Source organism: Streptopelia decaocto (assembly GCF_964273445.1).
Source record: "Streptopelia decaocto genome assembly, chromosome: 13".
NCBI classification, from domain to species: Eukaryota; Metazoa; Chordata; class Aves; order Columbiformes; family Columbidae; genus Streptopelia; species Streptopelia decaocto.
The window spans coordinates 3,863,109-3,878,024 of NC_138668.1; the positions used below are offsets into that span (position 1 = coordinate 3,863,109).

Genomic DNA, 14,916 nt, shown 5'->3' on the forward strand with positions numbered 1-14,916 from the left:
AACCATGAGCAGATACAACTCTGTCCGGCCAGGACTCAAACCCTCCCCAGATGTGGATCTCTTTCTGTTTCCAACAAGTCAAAAACCTGCTGCACGAACTCCCATTCCGGTGTTTCTGCCACCATCTACTGGTGAGAGGAGCAAAAGCCACTTGCCTGAGCTGCCACGGGGCAACATGGTGTAACCTGCATCTCAGACCTACCGGTTGATGTCATTACAACCATCCCCTGCCACACTTAATACCATTAGTCATACCAGGCACAAACACCGCAGAAACGCCAGCACTGAGGTGAAAAGCCAATATTACGGGTCAGACCTGACAGCCTGGCTGTTGAGGAGCTGAACCGCGGAATGAGCCACTCTGCTGAAACGGAGACACCAGCATCACACCCCAAATTCCCTCGTGTGCTGCCAAGCAGAAGCACAACTCGAGAGGGACCAGAGATGCTTCGAGCTCAGTTCTACAACGTCCACGTTGTTGGCATGTCAGAAGCTGCACCCCCTGGCAGGGGATTAAGTAAGTGTGTGTTTTGTGTCTGCACTATGAACAATGGGAACAAATCAAATTTACAGAGCACACTTTCCTGCCACCACCTGCTATTTTTAAGAGACTTCCCTGATCTACACCACCTTCCCTCCTCAGCGAGGGTTTGGTACAAATTCCAGAATAAGCCACCTGCTCTCAAACCAAAACGAGAGCACAAGAGGGATCAAGTTCCTTCACAGGACGGAGCTTTTGGGACTAAAATTTGCTACCCCCACCTGTTCTCGGAGAGGCACAATGAGCCAGCTGGAGGCTCCCGAACAGGATTAGGAGATCAGAGGAATCACTGCAACCTGAACAGTAGGTTTCCATTTTATGCTCTGTCAGCTTATAGCTCTCAATTCCCGCTATCGCAGAGCAGCTGAATACATACGGGAACTCCGACCACAATTTGATCACTGGAACGAGGAAGGTCTTTTTATTGAGAAGCATTCATCTCATTATTACAACACAGAAGAATATGCATTTTTAAATATTTACTGATGCTTAAGTTGGAGGAAAATGATGTGTCTGCTATAAAATCCTGTTTGCTAGTATGTAAGAGCAGTATAAATTCCTCCTCGATAATTCTACTTAACCTCCTCTGCAGGGAGCAGGATTTGCAGCTAGGACAGCAAAATGAAATTGGTTCAGATGCACACTGCATACTCATATCTGTATCCCTTCTACAAGGAACTAGACATTACCATCTTCAAAATATTTTAACACAGGATAGAACAAAAGAAATAAAAGTGTAATTTAGCACTTAAAGCCAAAACCCAAGTCACATTTCCCAGAAAGTGGCTTTGGGCAGGAGGGCACCCTCCTGCTGCAGGACGGCCTTCACAGACACTGTTTGCAGCCTTGTTCTGTGGGCGAGGAAGACGGCGGGACACGCGAGGAAGACGGTGGTGCTTTCCCATTTGCAGGGCAGAACACTCACCCACCACACACAATAGGTGCCAGCAGCACAGCTTTGCCTGAATCAGCCTCCTCAGACAGAACCTCCACCATAAAGGTTTTCAAGACTTGGCTACAAACAGCCACACTCAGCTGGTCCCAGCACTGGTGATGGTTCAGATTTTACTGGGACATGGTGCTAGAGAACTGCAGGCACCTCTTCTAACCAGCATCACTACAAATACACAACCACCCCTATATGTGAGCCCTAAAACTTCAGTAACACACTCTGTTTCTGGTAAACAGCTCCAAGAGTATCACGGCCATATCGATGCTTCGGAAACACTTCAAAAGCAAGATTTTGGGAACGCTTCCACTAGGTTCTTCAGCTTCTGCCTCATAAGCAAGGAGAAATAAATCTTCATTTGGCAGAACGGCATGAAGCGCAGTTCGCATCGCTGCAGACAGGTGCTGGAACGGCAGCTCAGAAGCTGGGACGCTGTGAGCATACTGGGTGACGACCCGGCCTTTCGAAAAGGTCACATCCACATTACTGCAGTGGTATTTTCCCTGCTACTCACGAACAGCTACCACCGAGTCCCACACAGCATATTTCCACCCACAGCAACACGCACCAGCCCTGCACAGCTGGCGGCCGCCGCGTCTCAGCCGCCTTCACGCAGACTCACGCTCCAAGGAACCTCTTGGCAGGGAAAAATGGTTCAGGAACGCTCGTGAAAGCCGCAAATCAGCCCTCGCAGCATGGAGCGGTGCGGACAGAGGCCAGACAGGTGTCTGCTCAGATCTGCTCTGAGCAAAGCTAAGTGGGTTGGATATATCTTCCCGTCAGGTGCGTGCAATGCGTTAGCAGAGCTGGGTCTGTACGTACGTGCGGGCGGGTTCACACCACAAACACACCTCTCAAATAGCTCAAACAGTGCTTTGTCCAGCACTGGCTAAACCATAGCCATTCACATCCAACAACAAGGGATAAGCCACAAGACCAACGTTAAGACCATATTCTCTACAGGCAGCTCAGGTTCCTGCAGAGCAGAACTTGCAAACTTCAAACTTGAGCATCAAGAAAGAGGTACAGGAGATAACACATGCTGTGTAAGAACCCAAGCAGCTTAATAAAGCACTGCTTTGAGGGTAAGGGCCAAGCTTCCACCAAGAGCTAGCATTTCCTTTTGTCAATACTCAATCCAGAGCTCAACTTTGAACAAATATCTAAAAGCATGGGCCAGTCCCATCTAGTGGCATGAGTAAGTAGTTTATTCGTGCTTACAGCACTAGGCCACCAACAACGCAAAATAACAAGATCAAAGGCACCTTGGGGTCTTGCCCTACATAAACAATATCATAAAAAGCAAGCAAGATGGATGCAAAGAAGCTGCCCCACACTATCTCTGTGATTTTAGTGCTCATTTATAGGTAAAGAATAAGGCTACCTATAACCAAGCTTAACAATGACCATCAGCTTTTTTGCAATACAGTCAAGGGCAGGATACCAGAACAGTTCCAAAAGAAAAAGACCTGGCAGCAGATAGATACACACTTTGCAGGCTTCTTTCTTTTTTGCTCTCCTTTTCCTTAAGAACTCCCACCTGCACTGCAGCCCATAAACTGAACCTGGGACTGGAATCCCTGTGCAGCATCGGGGTGACACAAAACCCTTGTCACGATCTCGAAGCCACATGCTGACAACACAATGAAGACCACCAAATCTCCCCTCCGTTCTCCACTTTACTCCACGTATTCACAACTCTGCACATCCAAGTTGTTTCACTGCACAGGCAATAAAATCCTCCCCATTAAGGTTTTTGCTACAATGACTTGAAAAGAGAACAAGCCATTAACAGAACAGCTACTGGAAAAAAGTCAGAGACCATCGGGGACTTATGTATAACTGTTCTCTGGACTGACCAGATCTCTGACTGACAGTCGAAGTCGCATGTACTTCCCAAACAAGCTTCTCATACATGCAAAAATATAATCTACAAAACCACTGGTCCCAACCAGCTGACAGATCTGCTGCTAAGAGGTAAAGTGGGTCTCAGGTGCAGCCAGAACGCTTACACAAGGATTTCCAAAACCTTCCCAAAATCCCTGCAAACACCACATTACATATTTTTAGCCTGACCTAAAAATAGCAAGCATTGGTACTGTGCCTATATTTAAATTCCTGGTATATGCAGGCGTTTCTGGACTGCGGTAATTGGAGCAGAACTCAAATCCGCTCCCTCCACCTCGCATTTGTGCTGCAATGAGCATCTTCAGACGGTGCTGGAATTTAATCCGACAGGCGAGGGGAGACCCCCCTCCCGGACACAGCGTAATGTATTTTTTCCTCCAATTACAGCATTAGAAATCTTGAACTCCCACATACCCAAGATGGGACCAGACTCAAAGTGCTCTTTTCTGGCTCTAGCTCAAGGCAACAGCACTAGATAGAAAGCACTGCAGGAGAGGTAGGAATTGAAATCCCAATCGAATCGGGGGGAAAGAAAAAAATAACATAACTTGAAAGAGATGTCAGCAACATCAGATCGTGTGATTTAGCCTCTCCCCCATTCAGCAACACCACTTTTGCTCACCTACATTGTCAGAAGAGCATCAGCTCCTACTTTCTGCCTGCGGGCAGCAAACGTGGCTGCTGGTAGCCTGCGAGCAAGGTGAATCGCTGGCTCGTTTCAAGCTGTAAAACAAAGAGAAGCTGCTTAAATAATGCATGGCTGGTGACAAGCAGCAAAATGAAAAGCTAAAAATTCAGCCCTTAAAAATAAAATAAAATAGCACAGCAGAAGGGAAATAAACCCGTCCAACTTACTGTTGAGTATTTCATCGGAATATTTCAAAGGGTTCACGGTTTGCTGGGGGCTTGCTCCTTGTAACAGTCACTTAGCAAGAGCAGGGAGAGTTTAACTGCGGTTGGCCCTTTTAAGCGGCATCAGCCCAACTGAAAATTAGAAATCCCCTGATCATAAGCTCAACAAGAACTGCCGGGCACAAAAGGGTTCTATTTGCTATACACACGGCATCTACCCCCGCTGCATCGCACCTCGCAAAGGAATAAAGTCAGAGGTTAAAACGAGGACCTGCGGCACAGCTTCTGCTCAGGCAAAAGTGGGAAATCACACCAAACCAAAACCCACCAGCCCCAGCCCAAAAACCTTCCCCCGGCCTCCTGAAGGCGGGAGCGTGTGGGCAGAGACACACAGGCAACACCACCTGGTTTCCAGCAGCCACTCTGTTTGCTCCGAAAACCAGCACAATTGGCTCCAGATCTCACACAAAAGCTCCTCTCAGGAGCACAGAACAGGGGTGAACTCACAACTGCATCCCCCATAGCTCTGCCACCAAGGTTTGGACCCGTAGCTTGTGCTGAAGAGGAACATCACACCAGAAGATCATCTAATAACAGAATTGGCTTTTAAGTTTTATAACACTCCCTAAGTGTTTCGCAAGACATTTGCGGCTGGATTGGTTTACCAAATGACTTCAGACAGACGTGCCCCTGACGATGACGACACGATTCCTGAGATCTGAGAAAAATCAAGAACTGAAACTGAAGCTGAACACTTTTGTCTCCATTAAGAGCCAGGTAACACAGTTCTACTCCAGAAAGCCGGAGAATTGGTTTCATCACACTAAAACATAAAACGATATATAACACTGGAACCGTCTTGTGGCAAATAAATCAAAACTGAATGTTTGCCTCCCCATACATACAAGATGGCCAGCACACACGTTGTTTGGAAAGCATCTCGGAAGAGCCACCGCTATTTCTGCGGCCACATCAGCATCCTAACCCGCTCCAGCAACGGTGCCCCGGGACAGAGCGCTATTCACAGGGACAACAAGTCTATAAACTTCTCTGGCAGCAACCACAACTTCTAGATGTCTCACGAAAGCTCCCTGTTTGTCACAGAAGGAAAGCCACCACGTGAAACACGCACCAAAGCGAGCGATGGCCATTTCCACCCCAGCACACCATCAGCGCGAGCTCTGGATAACCAGAATGACAAAAAAAATCAACGATGAGCTCTCTAACATGGGGCTGTCCAGCTTTACCAAAACCCTGCTTGTGGCTTGAACCAGGGCTGGCTGTTGTAGCTCCGTGCAGAGCTCTCCTGTGTCCTTTACAGTCAATTCTCAGTCAACAGCATTACCAAGAATGCATCAGAAGATGTTGTGAAAAGAGAGGTTATGGTTTAACAGGGTACAAGCTACATTTATATGTCACTGCTGCAGTTTAATGAAAATTGCTTAGTCGGGAGCAATTAAGAGAGCAGATTTTTAGGGATAACTAAGATTCAAATCTCTAACTATACTCTCCCTATTTTGCAAGTCAATGCAGGTCTTAGATGAAACACCTCGACTGTTGTACATCACAAAGCTAAACCACCTCACTTCCAGTTCATCATTCCATTAAGGTGACAGTATCACTTAATCTTTTTTTAAAAAAAAACACCTAATCTCTGTTTTATTGCATCTATTAACACAAAGTACAAGAGGAAAGAAACGTGCCTGGTTTTATCTTCTTCACCTAACAGCTGGCCACCTACAACAATCCCAGTTTTCCTGACAAAACCAATCTCTCTTCTAAAATGTAAGACTGTTTGGAAACAGATACATTCGTTCTCCAAAAATGGACAGCTACTAATTCAACCCAACTACAAGTTTCTGATGCCTTCAAGCTGTTCCCCAGCACTGGCATCAAGGTCAACCGCCCAAATTTCAGTGCCTTCCCATGACCCCTGTCAGTCCTTCTGCTAAATAACTGGGCTCCATATCGTCACATCGCTGACCAGCATGAAACTGCTAATTTTGACATACGCAAAGAAAAGCCCACGCTCTGCACAAGAGCTTTGGATCAGTCGTTTGCCTCCCCTATCAAAATGAGTCCTGAAACAAAGGTTACGTTTACAAGGTCTGGTTAGAAAGGGGTGTAAATGCCATTGCCTTGAGCAGCTTGTTTTAAGAGCCAAGTGAAAATTCAAGGCTTTAGGGGGGGAAAGGCACCTCTGCAGTTAGCTCCTGTAAAGGTTACTACTCGGCCTGCCTCAGACTTGTGGCACGTGAGAGATCGCATGGTATAATCCCCAAAATCCAAAACCTCCCTCCCACATCAGAAACGTAAGTGCCAGCTTGGCATTTTGTGTCCAAGCAGGAACTCAGAGCCCGGCAGCTCAGCACTGCCGGGACAGCACACACACAGACTAAAGCTCCATGGGTTCCCAGCCCATCTCCCAAACCATCGCTTTAAAGCAACGTTTCATTCTGATTCTGTGGTGCAAGGGTGGGGATGAACAAAAGAGCACGTGAAACCACGTGATTTACAGCTTTGCCACTTCCAGAGCGAGTTTTACTTTCAGATTTCTTTCTCCAAAACCACATGTACCCCCCCAAGAAGGGGCAGAGGCTTCTTTCTCCAGGCAGCACAATTATTAACCCCACTGCTGTCTGGAGGAGCCAGATTCCACCGACTACGAGGTGCTGCACGTACCTGTCACGGCTCTACAGAACACTAATCGCAACCGCCTTCTCTGCCCCATTAACCCAGCAGCCACACAGAAAAGAACCAGAGAAACGTCCTCTGTGCCCCAGGACAGAGATCAGAGCGCTCCTGTTCCTGTGCTTCACAGAGCTCTCCTGGAGAAAGGACACAGCGTTTCCTCTCCAAATCCTTAGTAGTTTGGGTTTTTTTTCCTTTTTTCTTTCCTTTTTTTTTTTTTTTTTTAGGGGATCCTTAATGTCACCTTTAAAAGGTATAACAGAGCAAAGAAAACCAAGCGCAACCTTTTAAGTAGTTATTTAACAAGTTGGATGCGCATCTTCAAGAACCTTCGGGTTGCCATCTCGGCACCGTTTTTCACTGGAAACAGAAAAATAAAGGAGCAAGGTTGCTGGTTAGAGTAACCCTGGGACGGGCTGCGGCACTGGGATCCACAGAGATGAGCAACCAGCAGCTCCGCTTGCCGGGGACACCGGGAGCAAGAACAGAGACCGGCTGCATACAACCGGCACTACGGAAGCAGCAACGAGGGACTAACTAGACCGGCTGGAAAGCACAAAGAGCCAGTTTTAGCGCAGTAACAGCCTGAAGACTTTAAAATCACAGAGGATTTGTAGGTTGCGATGGCATCCTAGATGTTAAGCTGCTGCCCAGCAGAGCAACTCTGAAAACATTCATTTAAAATGCACTTGGGAAGTTTTGCTCCAGAAAAAAACATAATGCACGACCAGGAGCAAAGGAAGGGGGCATCATTTTTTAATTCTTATTTTGTGTTTTTTTTTTTTTTTTTTTTATAAATGTGACCTGAAGCTATCACAAGAAACTTTGCTTCCAAGGATGGCTGCAGCCTGCAAAGCGCAGCTCACCGCATTTCACAAAGCTGCTGACAACACAAAAGCTCAGACTTGACCTTGAGGTGGCACAGAAGGAGAAAAGCCCCTGACTTGTTGCAGTATCCCACCTTAGCAAAAAGGAAGGGTTTTGTGTCATCTGCACAGTACTTTTAGAAGTATCCACTTAAAAGGTTGCCGCCAACCATTCTAGGCGTCAAACAACCCAGAATTAGGGACTTCCAAAAAGAATGAGTTCACAGGTCATGTATTCCGGCTGTCACAGCTGTACCCTGGTTTTGAGCCATATTAAGCATCTGCACTTGCCATCATTTCAAAGGTCAGTGGTCAGGAGCTGTGGCCTCATATTAATAAGGGTTTCACTGCAATACCCACTTAAGATGGTCACGTTCCCGCACCACAGCTTGTTGCTTCCTCTCACACCGAGTTCCACCAACATTTGTTACAGCTTTGAAAAGAAATGCCCTGGAAAACTGTTTTTGTAGGATTCAGGTCAGGTACCTTCTCTCCTCACACATCCACTGTGGGACAACAGAACTAAGATGCTGAAATAAATGGCAAGAAGGGGGGAAAAATGTTAAACTGGAGGCTAACAGTTGACACTATGCAACCACATCCGACACTGAGCTAACATTTAAACTGGACAGGCTCTTAGCACTGCCTTTGAAAGAAGCTTTTACACCTTCAATTGAAGGGTTTAAACACGTACAAGAGCCAGCTTAGAGCAACACTGAGCCCACAGGCCAAGGTTATTCCGCACTGAAGCGAGTCTTAAACTGCCTTAAGTACTGAGAATAAAACACCTGTGGAAATGTTGTAAAGCACATGCGATAGCTGAGCAGCAAGTCCACGCTCTGCACCAATTCCCGCTGGAAAGAGTGAAAAAGAAAAAGCCGCAAGCTGCACCCAACGACCGCCACACAAGGAGGATTCCCACCAACCCATTCGAAGAACCTTGGCCATGTCCTTACAGCTCAATCACTGCAGATAACCAGTTGTTACAACACTGCTTAGAGCCGGCCAACAACTGCTTTTGTAAGCCCGGGTTTGGTTTTGTTTGCAGCCACGCGTCAGCCTCGCAGCCAAGCGATCCCAGCCCAGGGCAGCTTTCCAGGCTCACGACTCCGTCCGCTTTGACTTCACCCACGCCGCGTGGCAGCGGCCGTCACAGGGTGTAAGTGGAACGCGTCAAAACAACAGAAGAGCAAAGAGGTTGCATTTGAGGTAACTACATCAGAGCTGGCAGCAGTGAAATCAGATCGTGGCCAGGTTCGGGGACGCTTCACATCCAGCACAATTCTCTTCTGCCCCTAAATTCACAAATGGATGAGCTATCAATTGGCCAGCTGAAAAGCAATGAAAGCAGCACTGCAGATTAATTCTCCAGGTACAGGCACGCAGCTATAGCAGACTGCAAGGTACCCAACATTTTCACTCCCAGGGAAATAAATATTTTGTGTATGTGCAAGACTATAAAAACCACTACTGGCCACAGCTATGAGGTTACACAGGCTGCAGTCAGACTGTTCGCTAAGGACACTAATGTTTTCAGGCTGCAAATTCATGTGCCTACCCCTTAGTCATCGTAGTCAAGTGTCCAACACTGTTTAAGCCATCACATAGCAGAATATAAATTCTTTCCCTGGGTGTTGCAACAGTACAACATCAAACAGATTATTTAACCATCTGGGGCACAGGGTCAGTGAAAGCAGCCACAAACGGCTAAACAAACACAAAAACACTGAGCAGAGGACTCTGCAGACACTGTTGGAGCCGGAGGTGTGTTCCAGACACTGCAATCTGGTCTGTACGAGTCGGGGCCGATCCAAGGGCACCTCCCAGTTTATACACAATGCTCCACTACAGTAGGATTCCGGTTTAACAATATATAGAAAGGACATGAACTATTTACACTAGCCAAGTTACTGCTAATGGGTCTTGCCAGTCTTGTTCATCCATGGCTGGAAATCCCAACAGCAGGGGAGGTAAAAACACCCCGCGCCGCTGGTTTCCTGCAAGGGAGAAAAAGGCTTTTTTCCTGCCACTCCATGCTGCTGCTGCTGTCAGCTGCTCCAAATTGCATTACAGCACAGTACGGGCAGAGCAGGGAGAAAAGGAAAACCTTGCAGGCAGTTTTAACATCGCTGCCTGTTCCACTTCGCAACCCCACGGTAACACCTTTACCCAACAACATTTTGTACTGGCCACAGGTACCTGGTGAGCACTCCTGCTACCGGCCTTTAGGTACCTCCAAGCAAAATGATGTGCAAGGGAGGTTCTCCCCCTTCTCCATCAAGTATAAAAACATATCGTGTCTCCAAGATAGTATTTGGAAGGAGAAGTGTAAGTCTGTTCCCAACTCTGGTTTTGCAAAGGCAGAAGCAAACGCCTGTCGGCCTTTCTCCAGGCAAGGAACGGCAGTAACAGCACCCACGGGTCAGTAAGAGCAGGACAGTGTTGTGTAAAGTTCTTCTGTGCTGCTCCGTCAAAGTATATTACTTGAGGCCATTTTCCACCCTTATATTCCCCAAACAGAGACACTAGCTACTATAAATCCTGATCCCCTTAAACTACAAAGTGATATCACGTGGTGCCTCTACACATCTTGTCCAAGTGTTTATCTAAAATAATGCAAACAGCAGCTTGGCCTCCCTACAGAGGTAAGCAGAGGGAGTGCGAGCAACACAGAGTTTGTCCTCAGAAGCCAACTGAAAACATTTCAGGTCACCCTGACACCTACATGTGCTCCTCAATTTATTTTAGCTCATCAGCTTTGCTTCTCATTACAACAACAGCCTCCAAAAGCGAAGAGACCGGCACCGTCAGCATCAACAAAAGAGCTGAGCTCTCCCAAAGCCAGTGAGGAAGCCGCATCTAGTTTAAATCTCCCTCAGCCTGGGTCACAAACATTGCAGAATGGCATCGTGACGCAGGGCAGCAGCTGCCCCGTGTTGAAATCCTTCCCCAACGTTTTTTCCATTTAATCAGAAACTGCCAGGTCCCCTCACGAACGCGGAGAAGGAACCACTGCAGTGCTGGTGATTGGGAGAAAGGTGTCATTCAGCAGGAATATGATTTCTAGTCCTTGGGAATTAAGCTTCCTCAAGGATGGTTACGAATTTAAAACCACCACAAGTTCTCCAGCGCTGACCTAGAGGAAAAATATCACTCCTAAGATATTCCAAAATAAACCTGAAATTCTATAAAAGCAACATGAAGGCTGCTGAGAGATTATCCCATCTCAGTAAAACATCCCTTTTTATCTCACATCACGGTGCTTTGGCAAGGACAACTTATTCAAGCCACCAGAACGCTAAGTGGCCTTTTTCTCTCGTTCCTGCTCTCTCCATCGACCCCTTCCCCAATTTCCCAGATTTCCCTGTCCCAGTAACCTGCTTAAAAGAAAACTCCTGTACTCCTCATCAGACCAACGCTGATCAGCACATTATTCAGCTCTGTTTCAAGCACAGAAACTCCCACGTCAGTACCCAGATAGCCTTATCTCCTGGGCTGTTACTGGAAGATAGCTGGTGTGCCCAGCAAGCTGCGTGTTTTGCAGCTTCTGCTGCTCACCGTGTCAAAAAAAGGCACCTACCCCACCAAGGATGGATCCTACTGAGAGTAACCAAAGTTACACGCAGCAGCTTGAAAAGCCCACCCATGGATCAAGGCAGGCAACACACACCACTTATTTTAGTGCACACACAGACATCTGAGACTACTAGCGCCTCTCCTTGAAGTAGTTAAGAAGATGTCTGATTTCAATAACTTAAACGGAGACTTAAAATATCTCCAGACCAAATCCACGTGCAAAAAAAACCCTCCAAGCTTCTGATGAGAGGAATTAGCGGCACAGTTCTGACTGTCCCAAAAAGAATGCGGCCGGCAACAAGCCCCAACGCCCATCGCCGCGCCGAGCTGCCGGCCATACGACATATAAACCGCTCACAATGACTTAAAAAAAAATAACAAGACACCCATTGCAAATTAACGACTGGGAGCTTCTTCCAGCCGGCACTAAAAAACACCCACGGGGCTCCACGTCTCTCGCACTTGGGTTTGTGCAGCTCGGGGTTCTAACCAGCTCCTGGCCCTCGAGATGCACTTTCTGCCTCTCTCCAGCAGCGCCGAAGTCGCCAGAGTTGCGTGCTCGCTCCACCTATTTTTGCCACAGGACTTTTTAGCGATTTGTGTTCGATTTGAAAGCACGAGCCACGCCGCCAGAGATCGTAGCTTGCTTGCGGCAGTAACGCCCACTGCATTCTCAGGCAGACAGAGCATTGGTCTACCCAGGAATTTAGACTTCCGAGGCAGCTTCTGAAACACAAGCGCAGGAACAAGCTGCCGGTGCCCTGCTGGAAACCAAAATGTACCTTATCATGAGTAAAACCTGCCCCAGCCCCTCCTGCAGGAATGGTTATTCGTGCCCTGACTGACACAGTTGCCTGAGAAGGATTCCTGCAGCCAGGCCAAGAGGAAAACATCCTGGAAAGCAAAAGAGATGGAAGAAAGCCCCTTACCAAAATGTAGCACTACCAAATGGGCTGATTATCTCTAAAGATCTTCTTTGGGGTCTGAGTGCTTTCCCAAGTCTTGGTATTCCAGGCACAAACTCCTGTGGCGACGATTGTTCATTAACATCCAGACACACCATGCAGACACCCAGCACGTTAAATCTATTAAGATGTTTACAGTATTGAAAGACCTGATGTAAGGCAGTGGAATTTTTGCACAGCATTCATCCTAGAAATGAAAAACTCTGAGGAAAGCTGTAAATCCCACAGGTCTGTAATTAACAGCTGTCCCTGTAATTCTACTAGTCCTAGAGAAGACAGGTCCCACCAAACGGTTTGTGCTGCACATTCCCACGGTGGGATGTCCAAGGATGTACCACAACCTGCTCAAGAGTTGGGTCTACAAAGTGATGGGTCTCAAACATCCCCCCTCAGCTTCCAAAGAAGCCACTGGATGAGAAGACCTCATATACCACCCTCTCTGCATGCAGGAGGCCATTTTATTGCTGAGCATGCAAAGTTCAGCCTATCTACCCGCATGGGGACACCTGCCTTCTCCTCCATTGCTACTGCTGGAAACCCACAACAGCTCCAAAGTACTTGGATCGAAGGAGCAAAAATGGTAAGAAAGAGGAACCAACCACCACAGAGCAGAACAGAGAAATGGGGATCCACTCGTGGGTCTCAGCACTAACGCTGCCCGTGCCTTTCAGCCACCACGGCAATTAGCTATTGCTTTTAGGGTCGCTGCCTGAAATAAAGCAAGAAGCGTCTGCTGCTCTGTGTAGCAGTCGGTAAGCTGGACAAGAAACACAAGAAGGGACGCTGTGAAAAGCGCAACGGACGACCAAGCTGTAGTTCCTCAGCATTACACCCCAATAACAGAAATAAAAGTGCACACCAGCAATGTCAGCTTTTCTTTTTTAAAAAGCATCAGAGGTCTCAAAACAGTGACTAAACCATAACATTTCACATAAGAAACTGAACCTTGCTTGATGGGCATGAAGGAAACCGAATAGAAACATTAACAAACAAACTTATTAATATGAAAGTCATGCTTCTGGTACAAGTATTTTTCAATAACACCCTAAGGTATTAGAAGACAACACTTGAGGTCATAAAGTGAAGGTGAGATGAAAAGTAAGCCCTCCTGGCCAGATCTGCAGGTGCAAGCAGCTGTTCTCTTCTCAGGGGTCATACAAGGGCTCCAACGAGTGCAGCTGCAAAGCCAGGAGATCCACAGGATGACGGTGACTTTCCAAGCCAACCCGTCCCAAACCCGTGCGCAGGGGCTGTGGGCGCGACCTCACGCTCCTCCTCCTGCACACGGATTTACCTCCAGTTCTTCACCCCTGGAACACTTTGCTGAACTCCAACCTTCCTCCAGCTGTTTGGGGGAATGAGCGCGGCACCAGAAGCAGAAACACCCGTCAGACGCCTCCGTTACGCAAACGTGTACGTTACCGCTTGCAGCCTTCGCCCTCTGCCCCCAAGCTGAGCCAGCACTTAAATCAATCGAGGGGAAGAGGAGGAGGATCCCTAACAGATCCCTCAGCTCTGAGCACAGCTGTGTTTGGGGTTTCTTTTCTGCAGCAGCTCCCACAGCAGACGCCTGAAACATCAAGATGTCCCAACGGCACCAAGTGTTTCCACAACAAGACAGGAAGGCACCAGAACAACCTTGTATCCGCCTTTCTCCAGAAGCGCCGGAACCGCTGCCGCTTTCCTTCCCGAGCACGAACGCACAGCCCGGGGCACCTGGAACCAGCCGGTGAGGAGAGTCCACGGGAAGCGGGAAACCGCACCTGGGGGTCCCCACCGCCCTGAGGGGGCACACGGCAGGACCGCGGGGCCGGAGGGGGTGGGAGCCCGCCGGGACCAGCCGCCGACCCCGGGGAGAAGGGAGCAGGGCAGTGTCGGCCCTGAGGAGGGAAGGACGCGGCGCTGAGGGGAAGCGCGGGGAGGGCCCGGCCCAGAGCGGGGACACAGCCCTGAGAGGGGCAGGGGCGGCGAGCGGGCCCTCCGGCCCAGGGGACACGCAAGGCCCGGGGGACGAGGCGGGGAGCCCCGGCGTGAACCCCGGAGTCCGGAGCGAGCCCCTCCCCCGCCGCCTGGCTCCCCCCGGTCTCCGCCGCCCCGCCCGGGCCGCGGGCCCGCGGTCCAGCACCCACCGGTCCCGCACTCACCGGGCCCGGCCGCCCCGCTTCATTTAGCCGCCGCTGCCCGGCTGCTTCCGGCCGGCCCGCGCCACGTGACCGCGCCGCCCCGCACCATAGAGAGGAGCGGCGGGGAAGCGGAGCGCGGCGAGGGAGAGACGGGCGGCCCGAGCAGGTCCCGTCTCAGCTAAACCTACCATAGAGGCGGCGGGGAGGGCGGTCCTCCAGGCGGCCCCGCCCCGCCCCCTTCCGGGCGCCCAGTGTTTTCAGGGGAAGGGGGCGGGGCCTGGGGAAGGGGCGGGGCCAGGGGCTGCACGTGTTTCCTCGTGGGGGGGCAGGAGCTTTAGGGGGTGCGGGTCCCTACGGGGTGTCTGCGGTTTTAGCGAAGAAAGGCTGAGAAGGGAAGGGAGAGGGAAGCACCGAATGTAAAACAGCAGCGGGAGTTATTGATACA

The 14,916-nt window shown here is 49.2% G+C and overlaps 1 protein-coding gene across 4 annotated transcripts in view; it reads right to left on the reverse strand.

Annotated features, from left to right (window-relative positions):
* The window catches only part of RNF216 (ring finger protein 216), a 78,077-nt gene extending 63,387 nt beyond the window's left edge, over positions 1–14,690 (reverse strand). Inside the window, exons 1-2 of one of the 4 annotated variants that reach the window (XM_082064364.1) lie at positions 14,493–14,690; positions 4,025–4,121 (exon numbers count right to left, since the gene is read on the reverse strand). The gene's annotated coding sequence lies outside the window, so the exon portion shown is untranslated. Of the gene's footprint in view, positions 1–4,020; positions 4,122–13,986 lie in introns of all 4 variants that reach the window. The other 3 variants (XM_082064365.1, XM_082064363.1, XM_082064362.1) reach the window with 3 other exon arrangements.
* Between the last annotated feature and the right edge of the window lie 226 nt (positions 14,691–14,916).